The sequence below is a fragment of the Castor canadensis genome, chromosome 2, assembly GCF_047511655.1.
Source record: "Castor canadensis chromosome 2, mCasCan1.hap1v2, whole genome shotgun sequence".
In the NCBI taxonomy this organism is placed as follows: domain Eukaryota; kingdom Metazoa; phylum Chordata; class Mammalia; order Rodentia; family Castoridae; genus Castor; species Castor canadensis.
In genome coordinates, this window is record NC_133387.1 from 95,877,750 (window position 1) to 95,901,224 (window position 23,475).

A 23,475-nucleotide genomic window follows, 5' to 3' on the forward strand; every position below is an offset into this window, starting at 1 on the left:
TACAGATTTTAAGCCTCACTCCAGGTGCCACTTGGTGGATACACACTCAGCATGTGAACTGTACTTTTGAAGTACAAACGGTCAAGAGATGGAGCTTGGCTTCTAACTGGATGAAGATAAGGAATGAGGCACAGGAGCAGGTCAGGACATTCAAGGGGCTAGAAGAGCAAAGATGGTTGGAGAACTCATAGGAGATCTTGAGCGAAAATGTGCACCCTGCCCTTTTCCCACCCTTTTCCCTTTTATTACCCTTGGGACTAACATTTACCCTCTCACCTATCATAGCTTCCTTCACACATACTCCTATTCAAGTACCTCTGACCCTTGATCCTGGACTTCCCACCTCCAGAACCATAAGCCAAACAATTTTCTCTTCTTTATAAATACCTAGTCTCTGGTATTCTGTTATAGCAGCATAAAATAGATGAAGACACTCTTGGTGTACTTCACTCCACCTTTTCTTAGGCTGCCTTATCTGTCTTTTACTCTAGAAACTAGATATAATATATAAATTATGGGTAATTTTGACATGTCATTTTACAAAATAAAAGCTGCAACTTTTCTCAGTTTACTATGAAAAGTAACTGAGAGAAATACTATGCTTGCCTCCTTAGTTTACACAAACACACAAAAAATTCAACATTTGTCATAAGTCATTTGGAGTTAATAAATAATGCCTTTGTTTGGTTTTTGCTATGTATTCTATAGTGGGTTTTGACTTAAAAAATTTTTTTTGACCCTGTTCTTAAGGTTATTGCCAAACATGATAAAAACTGAGAGAGAAAAAAATGGAAAAATGTCAATATTCATTTGAAGAAGAGAAAAGTAAATGAAGAATGTAAAAATCTAGGCTTGTTCAGAATAAATCAAACAATTTCAAGTTCTCCAACTCTGGATCATCTCAAGGGGTCATCTTGTTAACATTAGAGCTCAGCTGAGTTGAGAATACATATTGCCATTGTTCAATGTGTTCTATAATGTGACCACCAGCATCCACTTCACCACCTGGTTTCAACACAACATTGTTGTTCACACCTTCTCTAGGGCCCAGGTATAGTCAGTGCCATGGAACCCTGTGATGTGGTTTCAGAGAAATAAAACCTAGATTCTTGTCACTGATTCAACAGCTAAAGAACTAGACTAAGATCAGAGGACCTGAGCTTTAGCTCTATCAAGCCAAGTCAATTTGGGAAGTCCTCCTAAACATCTTTTCTCTCTAAAATTAAATGACACTTGATAATCCTCAAAACTCTGCAAGCTGAAGAACTGCTTCTATCTCTGCCTCAGGAATTAAATTTGTTTCCTAAAATAAAGTGTGAAAACCCCTTGGTGCCTCTGGGCTTGCAAGTTTCTTTGCAGGCAAGTAAAGCCACCAAGTGGCCAAAGACATCCAAACTTCCAGCTCTGAGCAGCTCATTCCCAGAGGGCAAAGTCTCCACTCCTCTGGGCTGTGACATAGTCTGTTCCCCACTCCACCCAGCCCCATACAGGTCTAGGAACCCAATGAGTTCTCAACAACCTCTAGGATGTTAAAAGGCACATCTCTGGCTGTCTTCTCAGAGAACATAGGAAATGGTCATTATTTAAATTCAAACTCACTTTTCCATTTTTATTCTCATCCTTTAAGTAGCCTACAAAGTAGGAAAGCTGGTATGACCCAAAACAAGTATCCTTCCATATCCAAATTTATTAGGTCTTTAAATTGGACAGTTTATTACTAATCAGTTTTATTCCACTGGTTTAGACAGTAAATAATAATTTAGATATGAGGGATTAATCTATAAAATTACCTGAACCTATGCAGTTTCTGAGTTCAGACAAGCAGAGTTTGGGTAACAAGGGATATGCATTTTTTTTTAATACTCCTGAATGGTGTTTGAGGTGTCCAAATCAAGGAAAGAGGATCTAGGGTCTTCTATCACTAAAAGAACTTACCTAAATGTCATCAGTATATCTTGAGAGTTAAAGTAATTATAGAACTTAAGCAATTTACTTTTCTCTTATCAATGGTATCTGAACCACTGGATATAATTTAAATCAAATAACAGAAATCTACGCTGTAGATGAATTCATGTGACATGATATTTTTTGTTTCCAAGTAATGTTAAATCATGCTCTAAAACCTCTGGCATAAATCAGTGGAATGTCTACATACTTAATCTTTGGTGGGAAGGAAGGACTGGGGTTTAAACTCAGGGCTTCAAGTGAATTTCTGTATAAAACACCTGTAATAGACAAAGACTTTGACTCAGGACTGTAGAACTAATAAATAAATAATCTTATCACTTGACATCTTTATGCAAAGGACAAGTTTTTAATATATATGTTGTTCCTAAAGGTGAGCCCAATTTCAAGAGAAAAAAAAATCAACCAAGATGTTTAAAACAATTTCTACTTAATAAAAATTTTATTTAACAATATCGTCCATGTAGATTGCTAGGTAATAGTCTCTGAATGATAGAATTTTATGATGGAAGGAGCCATCAATTAAATGTAGAATAGTGTACCCATTACTTCCACCTTAAGAGCAGACTTAAAATTGACAAAATTATTTCTGGTTCTTGAAGCGTATCAGCTAACCCAACACACCAGAAAAATGGATATGAAAAATTAAGGTCAGAAATGTGATATTCCTGGGATACATCAATACTTGGTGATTTTAGCAACGGGGCATAAAATTAAACAACAGAGTTTGCTCAGGAATCTGAAAGTAATTGTTTCATCGTTCAGTAAACAGATCATTGCCTTAACAATACATTAAAACAAAATTCCAGATGAATTTTAAAACTGAAATTTAAAAATATGAAACTACAACAATATTTATCTTCCTTTGGGATGGGAAGAACTTTTGCTGGAAGAAAGCAGTAGAGGATACTACAAAGGAAAAGATCTCTAAATGAAACCACATAAAAATTTTTAACTTGTTATATGCTTAAGAAAACAATAGTAAGAAAAACAAAAGACAAGCTTGGAAATCATTGGAAACTCATATAAATTGAAACATAAGACGTTGTTGAAATTCCACTATTTTTGACCTAATAAAATAAGTTTATATGTTGAAAATAATATGCAAAAAAAACTCTTAAAAGTCAATAAAAATAAGATTATATCCCAACAGAAAAAGGTCGAGCAACACATACAGACTATTCACATATAAGAATAAGACAATTAAGGGCCAAGCGTGACGTAGCATGCCTGTAATCACAGCCACAGAAAGGTAGGAATGGGAGAACCAAAGTTCAAGACTGGCTCAGGCAAAAGACCATATATCAAAAAATAAGCCATTGTGGTGATGCACGCTTGAAATCCTAGCTTTGTGGGAGCTAGAGGTAGGGAGAACATGGTCAAGGCTGACTCCTCAGCAAAAATGCAAAACAATGTCAAAAAAATACAGCAAAAAGGGCTGGGATGTAGCTCAAGTGGTAGAGTACTTCCTTAGCAAGCACCAGGCCCTGAGTTCAAACCCCAGTACTACCAAAACATAAAGACAATATAGTCAATAAATAGATGGAGAAAATTCAAAAAAAATGTACTTTTAGATTATTTTTAAAGCTGTTTTACAAGGATCTGGTGGCTCATACTTGTAATTCTAGCTACTTAGGAGGCAGAGATCAAGAGGATCACAGTTCAACACCAGACCAGGCAAATAGTTAGCTAGACCCTATCTTGATAATAACCAACACAAAAAAAGGGCTGGCAAAGCCTCTGCCTAGCAAGCATGAGGCCCTGAGTTCAAACCCCAGTATTGCCACAGGGGGGGGAAAATACTATTTCTTATTAATACCTCGAAAATACCCAAAAATACCTAGCAAAAAATTGTATTTACTAATGAATCCTAGCTCTTAGAGAAGGTGCATGAAGATAGAAACTTTCATATACTTTAGTGGGAATGCAACTTTGTTAAAATCCTGTTAGAGAACATTTTAGAAATATATACCAAAAGTCTTTAAAATGTCCATATCATTTTACAGAGTATTTTATTACTGTAGTTGATTGGGAAAATCAGAAAAAAACTCAAATGATAAGGGAAAAATACATTTAAAACCATGGTTATATCAACAAGAGAATATTACCTAGCCATTAAAAAGCATGTTTGGGGCTGGGGATATAGCTCCATCGTGGAGCTACTTGCCTAGAATGTGGGAGGCTCTGGGCTCAATCCTTGGCACTAGAAAAAAAAACCAAGCCTGTGTGAAGTATTTGCTGTATGAAAAGTAGCAAAAAAGAAATCCAGAGTATAAAACCTATTAATACTGAACATGTGTTTAATTCTAAGTTTATAAAACGTGTATAAAACACAGGTTAGGGAATAAAACCTAACAGCTAAAAGAATGGCAATTATATCTAGCCAGTGAAATCATGAGCTAATTTTTTTTGTCTCACATTTACAAAATAAATTTAGAGAAAAACTATTTCTTTTAAGGAAAATGTTCCATTGCCAGAGACAGAGTCTGATTCAGCCAAGAGATTAAATATCTGTGGAATTCAAAACATTTATCTAATCTCTTTTTCTGACAAGGCCAATCTACAAAAGAACAACCTGAAAGTACATGAAGAATTATTCACAATAGATTAAAAAAAAATGAACACTTTCATTTGCTACTACAATGAAAAAAATGACTAATCATTTGTAAAACAAAATGAATATGCACCAAATCCATTTCTTTTCCTGTCATTTTATGCAGTCAGACAGGGTCAGGACATGTAGACTTTCTCAGCCCGAAAGGACTGCACACAGTCACTTGAACAGATTTTGATTTGGTCCGTCATCATTCAAGCCATGTTTATTGAGCATCTCCTATACAACAGAAGGTACAAAGCAAATTAGACATGGTACTAGCCATAAAAAACAACTTCGGTCTAACCACGTGTGGCAGTGCAACCTTTAATCACAGCACTTGGGAAGGTGAGGCAGATGGATGGTGAGTTTAAGACTTGCCTGGCCTACATAGTGAGTTAGAAGTAAAACTCTGTCTCAAAAAAAATTTTTTTTAATTTAAACTTTGGTTTAATTGGAAAGGAAAAAGTTTTTGAATTTTACATAGCAATTGCAACAAAATTGTGGCAGATGCTATCACATGGTAGCAAGAAAGTGTGGTGCCCTTGCATGAAAGAGCTCTTCACCTAATAGAGAACACAAAGCTGAACTACAAGTGGATTCTCAAAGATGATAAAGAATGGAGAGTCTAAAGGCAGATGATAGTCCTGGTGAAATCAATTGGTCTCATGACTTCAAATGTCTCTTTGTGCCAGCTCTCACATTTATACCTCCAACCAGACCTCTATCCCAAAGTCCAGACACATGCACGAGCCTTTGGGGGCCAAACCATATCCAAACCAAAGCCCATTCCATCAGCAAATATTGCCAGTCCTACTTTTAAAATATGTCCAGATTCCAAACACTATACACCAAGTCCACTAGGGCATGCCTAGAACAAACAGCCTTCTATCTTCCCCCAAATAACTGCCACTAACCAGTCTCTCTGCTTCTATCCTAGCACCTACTATGGTAATTTTGAACATGTCAGAATGTTCATTTTGGTTTGCATCAGTCCAGAGGTTCCACTGGCACTCATGATAAAGCTCAAGCCCCTACAAGAATCCTAAGGCCCCACACAATATGCCCCCACCTCACTAACATTTCCTATTGTTTCCCACCACACTCACTCTTCTCCAGCTATAGCTACATAGAAGTTGTCCAAGCCTTCGGTGCAGCACTGAAAAAGAGAAACACGGAAAGTGTTTAGAACCATCAGTAGGGATCCGGCACTGCTGCAACACTCCAGCATGTGATCAGTGAAATTCATTGCATTGACAGGGTATGGGCTGGTCCAGATATTGTTGAGTCAAGTGTGGGAAGGGACATATGTCATATACTGCCTACTAACTGTACACAGGAGGAACATCTATGGGTCTACAGAGGACTGGTAAAGTCAAAAACTAAACCCTTCACATCAGATTCTCAAGACTGCTACTCAGCTCACTCTCACACTGGTGCTCAACACCTAGTAGGAAGTTGGGGCATTTCTTTTGGCTCCTTTCTCTGCCTGTCACTCATATTCTTTTACCAGGTGACTTAATGAATAGCTCCCTCTCTTACTTCAGGTCATAGCTTCAAAGTAACTTACTCAGTGAGGTCTTATCTGCCATACTATCTAAAAAGAACACCATTCCCACACCCCCTCTACCCTATCACTTTCTTCTCCTCTAATTCTTCATGTTTTTCCATAGCACTAGTACAATATACTACATTATTTGTTTGCTGGTTATTTATTTCTCATAGCATTAGAATATAAGCCCTATAAGGGCAGGGGATTTATTCACTTTTGAATGCCTAGAATAGTGCCTAGAATCTAGTTGGAATTCAGTAAACATTTGTTAATTGAATGAATAAGTGGCTGAAGGAGACAGTTCACCAACAGTAGTATTCTTTTTCATAGCACAATTTCAAAAACACCAGGTACAATAATGGGGCACAAATGCAAAAGAGAGACAGTTCGGGGGAGGATTAGCTAGAAGGGGTAAACAAAAAGTAAGGATACTGAGGAATGATGAGGATTGAAGTATCACACACAGACACACACACACAGACAGCATAACGAAATCCAGCAAACACTGTTTGAAGAGGAGGTTAGAAGGGAGGAGGGATAAGTAAATATAAGAGAGAGATAGATTGTTCAAAGTACACTATACATATCTATGGAATTATCACAATGTATCCCCTCATACTATCAATGTATGCTAATTAAAAGTACAATAATTTTTTTAAATGTTTTTTAAAAAACCAGGTACACCATGGTCTCCAGATAGCTATGCTTTTGGTTAAAGGGAGACCACAGCTTGCCTTAACCTCAAAGAACACTTATGAAGCACCTACTAAGTCCAGACTAACAGGCTGAAGGCAAAACAATTGTGATACCTGTCACTGTGAGAAAACAGGTTGAGTTCAGTTGACCTATCTGTCCAAGCAGGTATCCTCCATTAGGAATAAGTCCATATGCTTGCCTCTCAAAATTTGACATTAGGTCAGATAAGCTGACACTTCTAAGTCTTTATTCAATATTTCTTAAATGCCTATAATAACCAAGTATTGTGCTAAGCAATGAAGATTTATATAGTTGAACAAAACATGTACTGAATCCCTGCCCATTGTAGACCTAAACACTAATTGTACAACTATTTTTCTTTATTTTATCATTAAAAACATTTATTTACAGGTGTATACATTGTTTGTGCTACCTCCCCTATCCTCTTGCCCCACCGCCCCCCTCACCCTGCTTCTGGGCAAAACCTGTACCACCCTCTTGTTCTCAGATTCTGTTGAAGAGAAAACATAGGAGATAATAAAAAAAGACATAGCATTTTTGCTAGTTTGAGATAAAGATAGCTATACAGACAGATTCCTAGCATGGCTTCCATGCACTTGTGTATTGAAACCCACATTAGTTCATCTCTGCCAGACCTCTTCACTACTTCCTGGTCCCCTTCCGACAGTGATTCCTGCCAGTTTAAAATTACTACATTTGCTCCTCTATAGTGAGCACATCAACCACATTCAAGTTTTAGGTTTCCTTCCCTTTCCCTATTCCTACCATGTACATTTGTTTTAGGTCTATAATCCTCAGAGGAGGGAGAACATACAAGTTTTGGCATTCTGAGCCTAGCTAACTTCGCTTAAGATGTCCTCCAGTTCCATCCATTTACCTGCAAATGACAAAACTTCATTCTTCGTTGTGGCTGAGCAACATTCCACTATGTATAAATACCACATTTTCTTGATCATTCAATGGTAGAGGGGCATCCTGGCTGTTACCATAACTTGGCTATTGTGAATAGTGATGCAATAAACATGTGTGTACAAGTGCCTTTGTAATGATCTGAGTTGCATTCCTTTGGGTATATCCCTAGGAGTGGTATTGCTGGATCATATAGCAGATCTGTTTATTTCTGAAGAAGCCTCCATATTGTCTTCCAAAGTGATTGTACTGTTTTACATTCTCACCAGTACTGTATGAGGGTTCCTTTTTCCCAGTATCCTCACCAACATTTGTTTTTGGTGGTGTTCTTGATGCTATTCTACAGGAATGAAGTGAAATCTTAGCATGGTTTTGATTTGCATTTCCTTTACGGCCAGAGATGGTGAGCATTTTTTCATGTTGTTTTGGCCATTTGGACTTCTTCCTTTGAAAAAGTTGTTTAGTTCAGTTGCCTACTTCTTTATTGGTTCATTAATTTTGGGGGAGTTTAGTTTTTTTGAGCTTCCTATATTCTGGTTATCAGTCCTTCATCTGATGTATAGCTATCAAATATTTTCTCTCACTCTGTGGGTGGTCTCTTCAGTTTAGAGACCATTTCTTTTGTTATGTAGAAGCTTTTAAATTTAATGGAGTCCCATTTGTCCATCCTTTCTCTTAGTTACTGGGCTGCTGGAGTTCTACTGAGGAAGTCCTTGCCTATACCTATTGCTTCCAGGGTATTCCCTGCTCTTTCGTGCACTAACTGCAAGGTTTTGCGTCTTTTGTTAAGGTTCTTAATCTACTTTGAGCTGATACTAGTACAGGGTGAAAGGCATGGATCTAGTTTCAGTTTTCTACAGGCAGATAACCATTTTTCCCAGCAACATTTGTTGAAGAGGCTGTCTTTTCTCCATCATATGTTTTTGGCACCTTTATCAGAAATAAGGTGGGCATAGCTGTGTGGATTCATATCCAGGTCCTCTATTCTGTTCCATTGATCTTCATGTCTGTTTTTGTGCCAGAACCATGCTGTTTTTATTGCTATTGCTTTATAATATAGTTTGAAGTCAGGTATTGTGATACCTCCAGCATTGCTCTTTTTACTGAGTGTTGCCTTGGCTATTTGCAGACTCTTGTGTTTCCAAATGAACTTTAGGGTAGATGTTTCAATCTCTGTGATGAATGTCATTGGGATTTTGATGAGAATTGCATTGAACATGTGGATTGTTTTTGGTAGTATAGCCATTTTTACTATGTTGATTCTGCCAATCTATGAGCATGGGAGATCTTTCCACCTTCTGTAGCCTTCTTTGATCTCTTTCTTCAGTGGTTCGTAGTTCTCCTTGTAGGGGATATTTACATCCTTCATTAAGAGACCATTAACATCCTTTGTTAAGTTTATTACTAGGAATTTGATTTTTTTTGAGACTATTGTAAATGGAATTGTTTTCCTGTATTCTTTCTCAGTTTGCTCATTATTGGTATGTACAAAGGCTACTGAATATTTTAAGTTGATTTTGTATACTGCTATATTGCTGAAGCTGTACATGACGCATAGAAGTTTTGGGGTGGAGTTTTTTGGGGTCATTGAGGTATAGGATCATGGGGTTTGCAAATAGAAATACTTTGAGTATTTCCTTACCTATTTGCATTCCTTTTACTTATTCTTGTTGCCTATTGCTCGGTCTGGGAATTCCAGGACTATGTTGAATAGGAGTGGAGAGAGTAGGCACCCTTGTCTCATTCCTTAATTAATTCATGTCTTAATTACTCTTTAAATCATATCTCTTTTTTTTTTAATTTTATTATTAGTATGTGCATACAAGGCTTGGGTCATTTCTCCCCACAGCCCCTCCTTTACCACCCACTACGCCCCCTACCTCACCCCTCCCACCCCCCAGAATACCCAGCAGAAACTATTTTGCCCTTATTTCTAATTTTGTTGAAGAGACAATATAAGCAATAATAGGAAGGAACAAGGGTTTTCGCTGCTTGAGATAAGGATAGCTATACAGGGCATTGACTCACATTGATTTCCTGTGCGTGGGTGTTACCTTCTAGGTTAATTCTTTTTGATCTGACCTTTTCTCTAGTTCCTGGTCCCCTTTTCCTATTGGCCTCAGTTGCTTTTAAGGTATCTGCTTTAGTTTCTCTGCGTTAAGGGCAACAAATACTAACTAGTTTTTTAGATGTCTTACCTATCCTCACCCCTCCCTTGTGTGCTCTCGCTTTTATCATGTGCTCAAAGTCCAATCCCATTGTTGTGTTTGCCCTTGATCTAATGTCCACATATGAGGGAGAACATACGATTTTTGGTCTTTTGGGCCAGGCTAACCTCACTCAGAATGATGTTCTCCAAGTCTATCCATTTACCAGCAAATGATAACATTTCGTTCTTCTTCATGGCTGCATAAAATACCATTGTGTATAGATAGCACATTTTCTTCATCCATTCCTCAGTGCTGGGGAATCGTGGCTGTTTCCATAACTTGGCTATTGTGAATAGTGCCGCAATAAACATGGGTGTGCAGGTGCCTCTGGAGTAACTTGTATCACAGTCTTTTGGGTATATCCCCAAGAGTGGTATTGAAGGATCAAATGGTAGATCAATGTCTAGCTTTTTAAGTAGCCTCCAAATTTTTTTCCAGAGTGGTTGTACTAGTTTACATTCCCACCAACAGTGTAAGAGGGTTCCTTTTTCCCTGCATCCTCGCCAACACCTGTTGTTGGTGGTGTTGCTGATGATGGCTATTCTAACAGGGGTGAGGTGGAATCTTAGCGTGGTTTTAATTTGCATTTCCTTTATTGCTAGAGATGGTGAGCATTTTTTCATGTGTTTTCTGGCCATTTGAATTTCTTCTTTTGAGAAAGTTCTGTTTAGTTCACTTGCCCATTTCTTTATTGGTTCATTAGTTTTGGGAGAATTTAGTTTTTTAAGTTCCCTATATATTCTGGTTATCACTCCTTTGTCTGATGTATAGTTGGCAAATATTTTCTCCCACTCTGTGGGTGTTCTCTTCAGTTTAGACACCATTTCTTTTGATGAACAGAAGCTTTTTAGTTTTATGAGGTCCCATTTATCTATGCTATCTCTTAGTTGCTGTGCTGCTGGGGTTTTGTTGAGAAAGTTCTTGCCTATACCTATTAATTCCAGAGTATTTCCTACTCTTTCCTGTACCAAGTTTAGAGTTTGTGGTCTGATATTAAGATCCTTGATCCATTTTGAGTTAATATTGGTATAGGGTGATATACATGGATCTAGTTTCAGTTTTTCACAGGATGCTAACCAGTTTTCCCAGCAGATTTGTTGAAGAGGCTGCTAGTTCTCCATTGTATATTTTTAGCTCCTTTGTCAAAGACAAGTTGGTTATAGTTGTGTGGCTTCATATCTGGGTCCTCTATTCTGTTCCACTGGTCTTCATGTCTGTTTTTGTGCCAGTACCATGCTGTTTTTATTGCTACTGCTTTGTAATATAGTTTGAAGTCAGTTATCGTGAAACCTCCTGCATTATTCTTTTGACTGAGTATTGCCTTGGCTATTCGTGGCTTCCTGTGTTTCCATATAAATTTCACGGTAGATTTTTCGATCTCTTTAATGAATGTCATTGGAATTTTGATGGGAATTGCATTAAACATGTAGATTACTTTAGGGATTATCGACATTTTTACTATGTTGATTCTACCAATCCATGAGCATAGGAGATCTCTCCATTTTCTATAGTCTTCCTCAATCTCTTTCTTCAGAAGTGTATAGTTTTCCTTGTAGAGGTCTTTCACATGTTTTGTTAGGTTTACATCTAGGTATTTGTTTTTTTTTTTTTAGGCTATTGTAAATGGAATTGTTTTCATATATTATTTTTCAGTTTGCTCATTGTTAGTGTATAGAAATGCTAATGATTTTTCTATGTTGATTTTATATCCTGCTACCTTGCTATAGCTATTGATGATGTCTAGAAGCTTCTGAGTAGAGTTTTTTGGGTCTTTAAGGAATAGGATCATGTCGTCTGCAAATAGGGACATTTTGACAGTTTCTTTACCTATTTGTATTCCTTTTATTCCTTCTTCTTGCCTAATTGCTCTGGCTAGGAATTCCAGTATTATGTTGAATAGGAGTGGAGATAGTGGGCATCCTTGTCTGGGTCCTGATTTTAGACGGAATGGTTTCAGTTTTTCTCCGTTAAGTATAATGCTGGCTGTAGGTTTCTCATATATAGCTTTTATAATGTTGAGGTACTTTCCTTCTATTCCTAGTTTTCTTAGAGCTTTTATCATGAAATGATGTTGGATCTTATCAAAGGCTGTTTCTGCATCTATTGAGATGAACAAGTGGTTTTTGTCTTTGCTTCTGTTAATGTGGTTTATTACGTTTATTGATTTTCGTATGTTGAACCACCCCTGCATCCCTGGGATGAAGCCTACTTGATCGTGGTGAATAATCGTTTTGATGTGTTGTTGAAATCGGTTTGCCATTACTTTGTTGAAGATTTTTGCGTCAATGTTCCTTAAGAAGATTGGCCTATAGTTCTCCTTTTTGGAGGTGTCTTTGCCTGGTTTTTGGATAAGTGTAATATTGGCTTCATAAAATGTGTTTGGCAGTTTTCCTTCCCTTTCTATTTCATGGAACAGAAATAGAGGGTTGGTGTCAGTTCTTCTTTAAAGGTCTGATAGAATTCAGCAGAGAATCCATCAGGTCCTGGACTTTTCTTTTTGGGGAGACTCTTGATTGCTGCTTCAATTTCATTTTGTGTTACAGATCTATTCAGGTGACTAATTTCGTCTTGGTTCAGTTTTGGATGATCATATGTATCTAAAAATCTGTCCATTTCATTAAAATTTTCAAATTTATTTGAATAAAGGTTCTCAAAGTAGTCTCTGACAATTTCCTGGACTTCCATGGTGTTTGTTGTTATCTCCCCTTTTGCATTCCTGATTCTACTAATTTGGGTTTTTTCTCTCCTCATTTTAGTCAGGTTTGCCAGGGGTCTATCTATCTTGTTTATTTTTTCAAAGAACCAACTTGCATTTTCTTTTCACAGGTCTTGAGTTGTTTAATTAATAGTTCTTCGGTTTTTCCTGTAATTACCATTTCATCTTCAAGTTCTGAGATTCTGTCTTCTGTTTGTTCTGTTCTGCTGGACTGGCCTTCCGTTTTGTTTTGCAGTTCTGTTTCGTTCTTTTTTCTGAGGTTTTCCATATCCTGGCTGTTTTCCTCTTTATGTTGTCTATTTTTGACCTGAGGTCATTTTTCTGTTTATCCATCGTGTTCTCTCTTTCACTTTGATGTTTATACAGTGCTTCTATGGTTTCCTTTATTTCTTCTTTTGTTTTTTCAAATTCTCTATTTTTGTTGTCTTGGAATTTCTTGAGTGTCTCCTGTACATTTTGGTTGTCCCTATGCAGTATCATCTCTATAAAATTCTCATTGAGTACCTGTAGTATGTCTTCTTTTAAATGATTCTTGTGGGCTTCATTGGGTCCTTTGGCATAGTTTATCTTCATTTTGTTGGAGTCTGGATCTGAGTACCTGTTTTCTTCATTCCCCTCTGGTTCCTGTACTAATTTTTTGCTGTGGGGAAACTGGTTTCCCTGTTTTTTCTGTCTTCCCATCATTGTCTTTGGTGTTGTTACTGTCCCTGTACTGTGTGCAATTAAGTATTTTTTAGCTTGTAATAATAACAATGGTAATATTTAGAATGGAAGGATGAGCTGAGATGGAAAGCAAGAAGTTAAAGAAATGGGAAAAACAAATACACAGACTGGAGGGAGAAAACAGAACAATGTGTCAGACAAGAAGATTTCAAAGGTATAAACAGGGAGCTTTAGTGTACTAATCGACAGTAAGCTGAACAGACATTAGAGAGACAGAGAGAGGATTGAAAATCAAAAATAAAAAAAAAGGTAAGAATAAAAATAAAAATAAGTAAATGAAAGAAAAATCTATTTATAAAAATGTATTAAAATAAAATGAAACAATAGAAAATTTAAAAAAAACAAAAAACCTCCAAGTTCAAATGCAGTGAAGTCACAGTCTCCAGTCCTGGAGATGGTGCCTCAGATGTTGTTCTGTAGTTGTCTCATCAAAGGGGACGCATAAAGAAGAACAAAACTACACACACACACACACACGCACAAAAATAACCCCACCAAGTGTCCCAAGTTCAAATGCAATACAGTTTCAGTAAGTTTTTCAGCTTGCAGGTGTAATTCGGTTGTTCTCTCATCAAAGGTAGGGAGACAAAGAAAAAAAAAAAAAAAAGAAGTTCTGAGAATGGTTTCTGCAACTGTGGCTTGCCTGCCTGCTGTTGTCAGCCTGCTGTTGCTGAAGGCATTATTTATGCAGATCTCTGGGGTGAGCTTAGCACTCACCTGGACCCACAGGCTTTGTTGCTCAGATTTCTCCTGTGCGTGAGCCTCTGATACAAGCTTTCCCCTTTCCAAGCACTGGGAAAGGTGACACTGCACCCGCGTTCTCAGACCTGCGTGTTTATTTACAGTTCATGTGGGAGGTGGGTCTTTCCCCATCTCCTGTGCAGTACTCCTCCCACTGCAACTTTCACAAGCTTTCCTGCTCCTGGTTACTGGGAGGTGCTGCTGCTCCTGTCGGCCGCCATGTTTATATACAGTTTACGTGGGAAGTGGGTCTTCCCTCCTCTCCTGTGGAGTTTTCCTCCCTCCGCCACTCTCACAAGCTTTCCCGCTCCTGATTGCTGGGCACGCGCCCCCGCTCCCGCCAGAGGCTCTCCGTCCCACCCAGCTTTTTTATTTACAGTCCCGGGAAGGATTCCCTTCCCCCAATCTTCAGCGCTCAGGGCACCCCACCCTCTTTACTGTGTGTCTTTATTGTTCTTATTGCTTATTACTCAGTTTCTCTTTTTTCCTGGGGTGGAGGTCAGTCTGTCCAGGGGGCTATGCTGCTCTGGCCCAGGCTTGTCTGTGGGAGTACCACAGTATCATGAAGCTCACTTGGTCCGCATCTTCCCAAGCCGTCTGGGCACCGGCGACTGGTGGCCCAGGGGCCCTCCTTGTTTCTCCGTTTAACGTGAACTGGAGATTCTCTGTGCTGGCAGAAGGTGTGGAGGGGTCAAAGTTATGCCTTTTCTCAGTGATTAGGCCTGCAAAGTGTGTCTCCGGCATCTCTACAAGATTTCACTATAGGAGGCTCGCTTTCTGCTTCCTCCCTCTAGCCGCCATCTTGGAATCCTATATCTCTCTTTTATTGGTGTCCTTTGTTTCATTATATTTGTTCAAGTTCTCTCTGAGTTCCTTTGTTTCTGTGTCATCTCATATTCTTTATTTTTGGTGTCTTGAAATTTCTTGACTGTATCTTGTACATTCTAGTTAACCATGTCTAGCATCTTCTCCATGAATTTCTCAGAGATTTCTTCCAAGATTTCTTCTTCAAGGGTTTTTTTGTGGGCATACAAGCAGTAGCTGTGATGTGGTCTCACCAGGTGATTGGCTTATGAATAGTATTTGGTCCTTCTGTCCACAAGGTTATTTGAAATTGGGAGGTGAGATAAAACTGCCAGCTCCTGCAGGGTAGTCAGAGCTGTTGTTTTCACCAGGTGGCAGCTGCGATGCCCTTTAGCTGCAGCTCTTTTTGGTCAGCTCCTCCCCCTGCAAGGTGGGCAATTCAGTTCTGAATGCTCCACTCTGTCCCAGAGATCTACTCTGGCATCCACCACCTGCCCTGCTTTGGGAGCTTGGCCTATCACCCTGCCCCTGCACTCAGCATTTGCGCATTTACCCACATTAGTTCACTGAGCATTCAGTGCTGAGAGTTCGGCTCCTTGCCCCACCCCTGTTTTCCTGGGGTAGGTTCAGTGTTCCACCACCACCTACACTGTCAGTGTTCGATTACAGTTAGCTGTTTATGGTTTTCAGTTTTCCTGGGGGGGTTGGTGTTCAGTCTTCCCAGGGGCTGTACTGGGTTATGTTTCTGGGAGAGTGGGTAGGGGAGTTGCATGTGGTGCATGATGCTTACCTCTTTTTTCTGCAGTTTCACACAAGCATCTTTGGAGCCAGCTAGCCAGGAGAAATGGCTCCATTTTCAGTGCAGCACAGGGTAGGAATGCTTTCCATGGGCTGGGGTCCACGATGTCACAGAGTTTGATTCTGACTGATGCTCTGTCTTCTGTCAAGTGTAGGACCAATGTCTCAAGGAGGTTTCTCATGTTACAGAGCTTAGGATTTCTGATTCACTACTCTAGCCACCATTTTGGGTCTCTCCCTTTTTGTACTTTTCACTGTACAGTTATTTAATGTCATTTAGTAGGTTCTGCATAAGAATAGACAGATTAAATACATTAAATATGGATCTTGAAGGAACTTGACATGGATGGTGGGAAGAGGGCATTAAAGGACAAGCACTATGATTAGAAAAGACCTCATTGTCTGACAGACTGATATTTAAGCCAAAATATAAAGAGTGAATAGAGAGTTGAGGGGAAGAAGAGAAGAGTGACAAGAAGTCAAAATACTACCAAAAGCTGTACAACAGAAAAGATCTACATAATGTAAAGGTTTCAAGGCAAGACGTACATGAAACATCCAGGGAACTAAAAAGCACAGACTGTCTGGACCTAAGAAATTAAATCATGCAGACTCTTGAGTCTCCAGTAAATTTTAAATTTTATCCTCAAGCAATGGGAAATACCCATGGGTTTTAGATATAGAAATCAGGAATGACATAAACAGTCTCATTTTTAACTATGTGAAGACTACAATGTGAAACGACCACTGTGGGGGTCAAGAGGATATCTCAGGGGTAGACTGAGTACACAGTCCTGGGTTCAATCCCCAACACTAAAAAGGGGAGTCTTTTAGTGACCACCTTGAGTGAATTAATACAGTATATCCAGGAAAAGAAAGATGGAGGCCCAGGCAAGGGCCCAGGTCTCTGAAAGTGCCTTTCCATATCAGTATTACTATTCTTAATATACTTTGCACCCAAAGCTCATCCTGGCAGCAAGGGACCATTAAAGCCAAGCCACAGGAGTGGTTAATTAGTAGCTATCTGCAGAGAAAACTGTTCAGAGACAAACAGCTTAAAGAAAAATCACTCAAAAAACAAAGTGGAGGTTGCCATAGTCCAAATGAAGTCCCTGTGCTAATCCTTCCAAAGGTGTCTGGAAGGTTGTGAAGAAATGGTTCAAAAACATGGTTATCTGATGCTAAAGCCCATGCATGTCTACCTTCCAACTAGGCAAGAACTTGCACCCTTGCCTTTCTATCACCTATTATTTTTATAGCTTCCTTCTTCTTATTGGACTTTATATTATTAATGTTTTAACAGAGTTTGTTTCCTCTCATCTCCAGGCTGTAAAATGATACAACTCAAGGGCTGGCTCTACTAAAGTCTGAGTGTAGTTCCTCCTCCTCCTCAAACAAAACTACCTCAGGTTACAATCTTCTGCAAGGGTTCCGTGGATCATCTGTGACTTGAGATCTCAGCTGTTCCCACTAACAGATAGAAAGGACAAGAAACTCCTCACTCAGGCCTACGAAGAAAGAAGCAAAGGTTGACTTTGACTTCCCATTCCGTAACATATTTTAGGGTCTTCAGTCCATGAGGGGGTATTATAGGTAGCAGTTAAACATAAGTAATGGGAGCCAGACACCAGTGGCTCATGCCTATAATCCTAACTAATTGGTATGTTGAGATTAAGAAGATTACAGTTCCAGGCCAGCCTGGGCAAATAGTTCTTAAGACCCCCTTCTCCAAAATACCAGAGAGAAATGGACTGGAGGTGTGGCTTAAGCCATAGAGCACCTGCCTTGCAAACACAAAGCCCTTAGTTCAAATCCCAGTCCTAACAAACAAACAAACAAACAAATCCACAAGCAATGGGGATATACAAAGAGAACCTTAAATCCAAAAATCACTTGCTGAGTGCATATTTCCTAAGAGCCCTCTTCTCTCTCTCATAGCCTACTTGCTCACATGCTACAAAGCTAAGCTTTGCTAGGCTTCTGGCTCCAATTCCTTGTGAAACACATGGAAAACCAACAATATGACTGACAAGAAAAAAAACTGGTGAGAACCAGTCAAAAATAGTTGCAGTATGGCCAGATTTTCCTGAAGATTAACCATTTTCTGGAATACATGTGCATCATTTATGGCCCCATGAATCTGATCCAAAGTACAGAAAAAAAGCTCTGCCTAATAGGCTCCTTTGATCAAGATGTCTTTTGTCCATTATCATGTCATTATAATCTCACTACACTTTTAAATTTTTTCTATGGGAATTAGGAATGTTAGTGGTGTAAATAAAAGCTTAACTTGAATGCTAAGAACAGTCTGTTCTTTAGTGGTTACTTCTGAAACCTGAATTAACGCATGTGACTCATGCACAAGGATATGATGTCAATGCAACTCTGAAGGTGATTCACACTCAAGTTTTCAACTCTCTAATGCACAGATGTTTTGAACCTCCATACTGCAGCAGGAAAACACAATACATAACTGAACACAGTGCACCATTCTCCCCCTCATCTTCCTTGTGTCTCAGCTGGCATGTGCATGGACTACACATTCTTCTTGCACAGACCTCATGATCAGTGTGAATTCTGCTCATCTCCTCAACCATGCCTTCATCTTCTATTAAAAGTAAAGTCATATTTTATTATGATTATTATTGGGGTTTTGTTCATTTGATGTTTTCTGTTTTGTCTTGTTTAGTGTTTTGGTACTCTTGTTATAAACTTGTATAAATTGTAAGTTATTTGACTCAAGACAGTCTATTTTTAAAAACCCTCTTATTCCTAATATGCAATTTACCACATTATAACATTTATGCTTATTAATATTTGTGCCTATGAATTTGTAGAGTAGATACAAAGAAGATCAAGACTAGAGAACATGAGAGAACAAAAGCACAAAATGAGAAAAGTTGAGATTATGTAGGAGAAAGAACAAGAAGCCTAGATGCAACATGAGGAGGATTAAAAGAAGAATGAGATTATTGGGAGAAAAGCTATCAAAGATCTTAAACTTTATATAATTGTGGAATCAACAGAGGTATTGAGATAGTGAGTGGTGTTGAGTAGTAATATGCTTTAAAACCATGTACCCTTAAAAACTCAACATGGTAAAAAAAAAAAAAATGTCCTTTCCTCACCAAAGTCATCTGTAGAAACAAATACAATCCAAATCACAATCCCAGCAGGCCTTTTTTTTTTTTTTCATAACAACTGACATGCTGATTCCCACAATTTCTATGGAAATGCAAAAAAAAAAAAAAAATACTAGTATAGCAACCAAAAGAATAACAGAGGTGAAGGGCTTTCAAAGTTGTCCTCAAGACACACTGTAAACCCACAGTGATCAAGATAGTGTGGTGTTGAGATGAGGAGAAAGAGATCATCAAACTAGAATAGGAACAAGTGCACACTACTATGGCCAAGTGATTTTCAACAAAGATGCCAAAGCAATTCAAAAGGAAAAGGAATAACTGATATCCACATGGAAAAAAACAAAGTTCACAGTACATACAAAAACTAATTTGAAGAGGATCATTGGCCTAAACATAAGAGCAAAATCTACAAAACCTTTTAATGAAAACATGATACAATATCTTTATAACCTAAAATAAAGAAAGATTTCTTAGGATATTGAAAGAAAAAAGCCATAAAAGAAAAATGATAAATTAGAACTTTATCAAGTTTCACAACTTCTACCTATCAAAAGACATAAATAAAATGGGCAAGCCAAAGACTTGGAGAAATAGTTGCAAAAGAAATGTTTGACAAAGGACTTGTGTCATTTGTATAGAAAGAACTACAGTAACTTAAAAATACTTTTTTAACCTAACAAAAGACATGAATTCACATTTCATAAAATAACATATAAAAATAGCCAATAAGCCATGAAAAAAAAAGCTTAACATCTTTTGTCATGAGAAAAATGGCAAATGAAAATCGTACCTAACTACAATACACTAGGGTATACAAATTAAAAGGCTCAGCAGCACTAAATGCTGGAGAGGATGTAGAGCAACTGGAGCACTCATGCATCACTGCTAAACATGTAATATTATTTAGCTAATTTGCAAAGGATTTGGCAGCTTCTTATAAAATATATCAACTCTTTAACCCAACAAATCAGCTATTTATTTATGCAAGATAAATGCAATCATATGTCCACAAAAACATTTATATAGAAGAGATTTAAGATTAAAGAGACTGAAGAGATTTAGTATAATCATTAAATGAAACACTACTTAGCAATAAAAAATCATAAGACACTATTACATACAAAAACACAGATGAATGTTAAAAATCTTATGCTTAAGAACTGGGCACAGTGGCTCATGCCTGCAATCCCAGCTACTGAGGAGGCAAAAGCAAAGGAGGATCATGGTTTGAGACCAACCTGGGGAGAAAGTTAGGGAGACTCCCATCTCAACCAACAAGCTGGGCATGTTGGCTAATACATGTAATCCCAGCTATTCAGGAGACCCTAGATAGGCCAGTCCTAGGCAAAAACATGAAATCCTATCCAAATAATAACTAAAGTAAAAAGGACTGGAGGTAAGGTTCAAATGGGATAGCAACTGCCTAGCAAGTGCAAGGCTCTGACTTCAAATCCAACTAGGTAGATAGGTAGGTAGATAATAGACATTTTTATTATTTTATATACATTTACTTATATATATATATAATGGTAAGCAAAATGAGACAGTAAAACACCTATGTCATGATTTAATTTATATGAAGATCTGAATAGACAACATAGATTTACTATAGAAAAAATATGAATAGTAGTTACCTAGGAGCAGGGTAAAGGGAGATTATTAACTGGAAAAGGACAAAAGGAAACATTCTATAGAAATGTTCTAAAACTTGAGCGAGGTGATGCTAACAAATTCACCCATTTGTGAAACTGCATGGTTAAGGTTTGTAACTTTCAAGGTATGTAAATCTCACCTCATCAAAAAGCAATTTTAAAAAGTAGGATAGGCACATCCGATTGTTGATGATTATCAAATCCAGTACTATGTACTTGAAAGTTCATTATACACTCTACTTACTGCATTGTGACTGCCATCTACCAAGCCAGACTGCCAAACAGCACTTTCTCCTTTTATTTTTTTGTCTTTTTTCTTTTTCCTTTTTTCCCTTCTCTCCCCAAAGAGAAAAACCTCAACAAAAATATTGAAGAAGAGTTTTGAAAGTGCCTAGGTTACCCTGGACCCACCAAGATTCATGGATGTGGAACCTTTGACTGCTACCTACAAACTGGGCTGCCAACCCCCAAAACTACTGAGAGAAACTACAATCCATTCAGGTAGACAGCCACACCATCCACCCTGGAGGAAACCTCTTAGTCCCGTGAAACTTTGCGGGCACTGATTGCACCCCTCCCAGACAAAGCTGTTGACCTAATAAACAGAGAGGAATCATCTGCCTTGCCAGGAGGGGGCAGGACAGTTCACCCCCACAACTCTCTTTACAAAGTGCTGAGCTGTACAAAGACAAAGGCCACATGTTTTCTCTCATAGATGGAAGATAGATCCAAAAGATAAAGATATACACAAAAACAAGCATGATCATATACAAACTCATATGTGGAAAATGTTTGTAATAGTGAAACTACTCTATGGAACTCAGGGAAAGAGGGAAAGGAAAAGGGAATGATAAAGCATCAGTAATATTGTAAAACACAACATCTGTGAACATAAAGGATATAAGAATGTATACTGAAGGCTACTGAAAAATGTGGGAGTGGAAGGTAGAGGGGAAAGGGACAGTAATGGAAGAGGTTTAACAGACCTAAACAAAATCTACCCACAGGAGGGATTCATTGAGAAATCCCTTTGAACATCAACTTAAATATTAATAACAAAAGATAGGACTATAAAATAGGTACAGTGTATGGGAGGGAGGGTGAATGAAGGAGATTAAGGTGATAATTTCATATTTTTTATTATAATTTATTATATAATTTACATAAATTATATAAGTTATTATATAACTCATTATATAATTTCAAATATAATTTCATCAAATGGCTGATGAGATTCATATACCTATATGAAACAGAGCAAAGAAACCTCTTGCATTGCTTTATAGGGTGGGGAAGGGGTTAACAGGGAGAGATTATGAGGGTGATTTAACTAATGTGTAATATAAGCCTAATCAGAATTGTCACTATGAATCTCCTTCCTATAACAAATATATTATTCTAATTAAAAAAAAAAAGTGCTGAGCTGATTGAACCTGTGAGACCTGAGGTGCCTCAGTCTGCACAGCATGGGGAAAATAACAACACATTACATCACCTTGGAGAAACAGGTAGCAAGCTGAAACTAACAACTTTCTCAAAGAAGAGCATTCAATCAAACACCTCAACTCTAGCTCCCAGGCTTCCCTGTGAGCAGAGGGGCTGGCCATTGATCACACATCAGCTCCTCAGGGGAGCACGTCAGAAAACTTGCTTACTCAAACAAGTTGACCCTGACTGCCCACCCACCCCCCAAGAAGAGCCTGAGCTTAAATATATTGTGTGGAATCACCCAAAACCTATCCAGTAGAGAGGGGCATCATCAATTGCCTCAGGCCAGCACCCAGATGAGAAATTGGAGGGAAGCACCCAGTGTACTCATTGAACTTAAAGGAAACCCAGTCCTCTTCAAAGACTAAGGAAGAAATTTGGACAATAAATATATATTTTTTTAATTTTTAACTTTTCTCCTTTTCCCATCCTGTTGAAATTTTAATATGCTTAGCCCTCTCTTATTCCATTTTTTTCTCTCCCTCCACTTTTTTTACTTCTTTTGCCTTCCATCCCTCTCCTAATCCTTCTCTCCTCCCCCTCCTTTTCATCCCACTGTCCCTATCTCCTCCACACTAACAACTCACCAACTAGTCTATCATACCAACTTTACATATTATTGCCATCTTTTTTATCTCTCTGTGTTCCTGACAATAGCACCCTCCTCCACATGACTGAACTACACGTTTACATACATTAGGACTTTATTACTCTGTAGCCCCCACAACACATACTTCTCCCCTTCTCTCCACACTCTTTTATCCTAATCATTTTTATTACTTAAATATTAACCTCTATGCAAACAGGTGTAATTTCCCCAATACCCACTGTTTATTGATAATACAGCTAAGAGTATTATATATTATGTAAATAAATGGCTTGGCATTGAATCTGTTAAGTTGTTATTGTTACATTATACCTCCAAGTCAGTGAACACAAACATTACAATAACATAGCTAACAAATAAGGTAGCTAGAGCACAGAAATTAAGTAAAAGGAGATAACAAATAGGTCATTAAAACCCCCAAACAAGTAATCAGCAATACATGAGGAAACCTGAAAATAGAAACAAGGGGCATAAAAGAAGACAGGGAAATATGACTTCTCAAAAAGTTAACAATCATACAATAGAGGATTTAATAAACAGTAAAGAGGAAGAATCCTCAGTTGATGAGGTCAGAAAAATGATAAGAATATTTAAGGAGTTTAAAGGGCACATAGAAATACAACTCAATGAATCCCAAATGAATGTGGATAAAAAGCTTGAAAAAAATCACAGAAACAACGAAATGAACTCAAAGAGGATTTAAACAAGCATGAACAAGACGAAGGGAAGGGAATGGAAGGGGAGGGGAGAGGAGGGGAGGGAGAGGAGGGAGAGAGACGAGAGAGAGAGAGAGAGAGAGAGAGAGAGAGAGACGAGAGAGAGAGAGAGAGAGAAGAGGAGAGGAGAGAGAGAGAGAG

At 38.1% G+C, this 23,475-nt stretch overlaps 1 protein-coding gene across 15 annotated transcripts in view; it reads right to left on the bottom strand.

Annotated features, from left to right (window-relative positions):
* The window catches only part of Bbs9 (Bardet-Biedl syndrome 9), a 481,139-nt gene that overhangs the window by 282,581 nt on the left and 175,083 nt on the right, over positions 1-23,475 (bottom strand). The gene's annotated exons all lie outside the window — the stretch shown is intronic.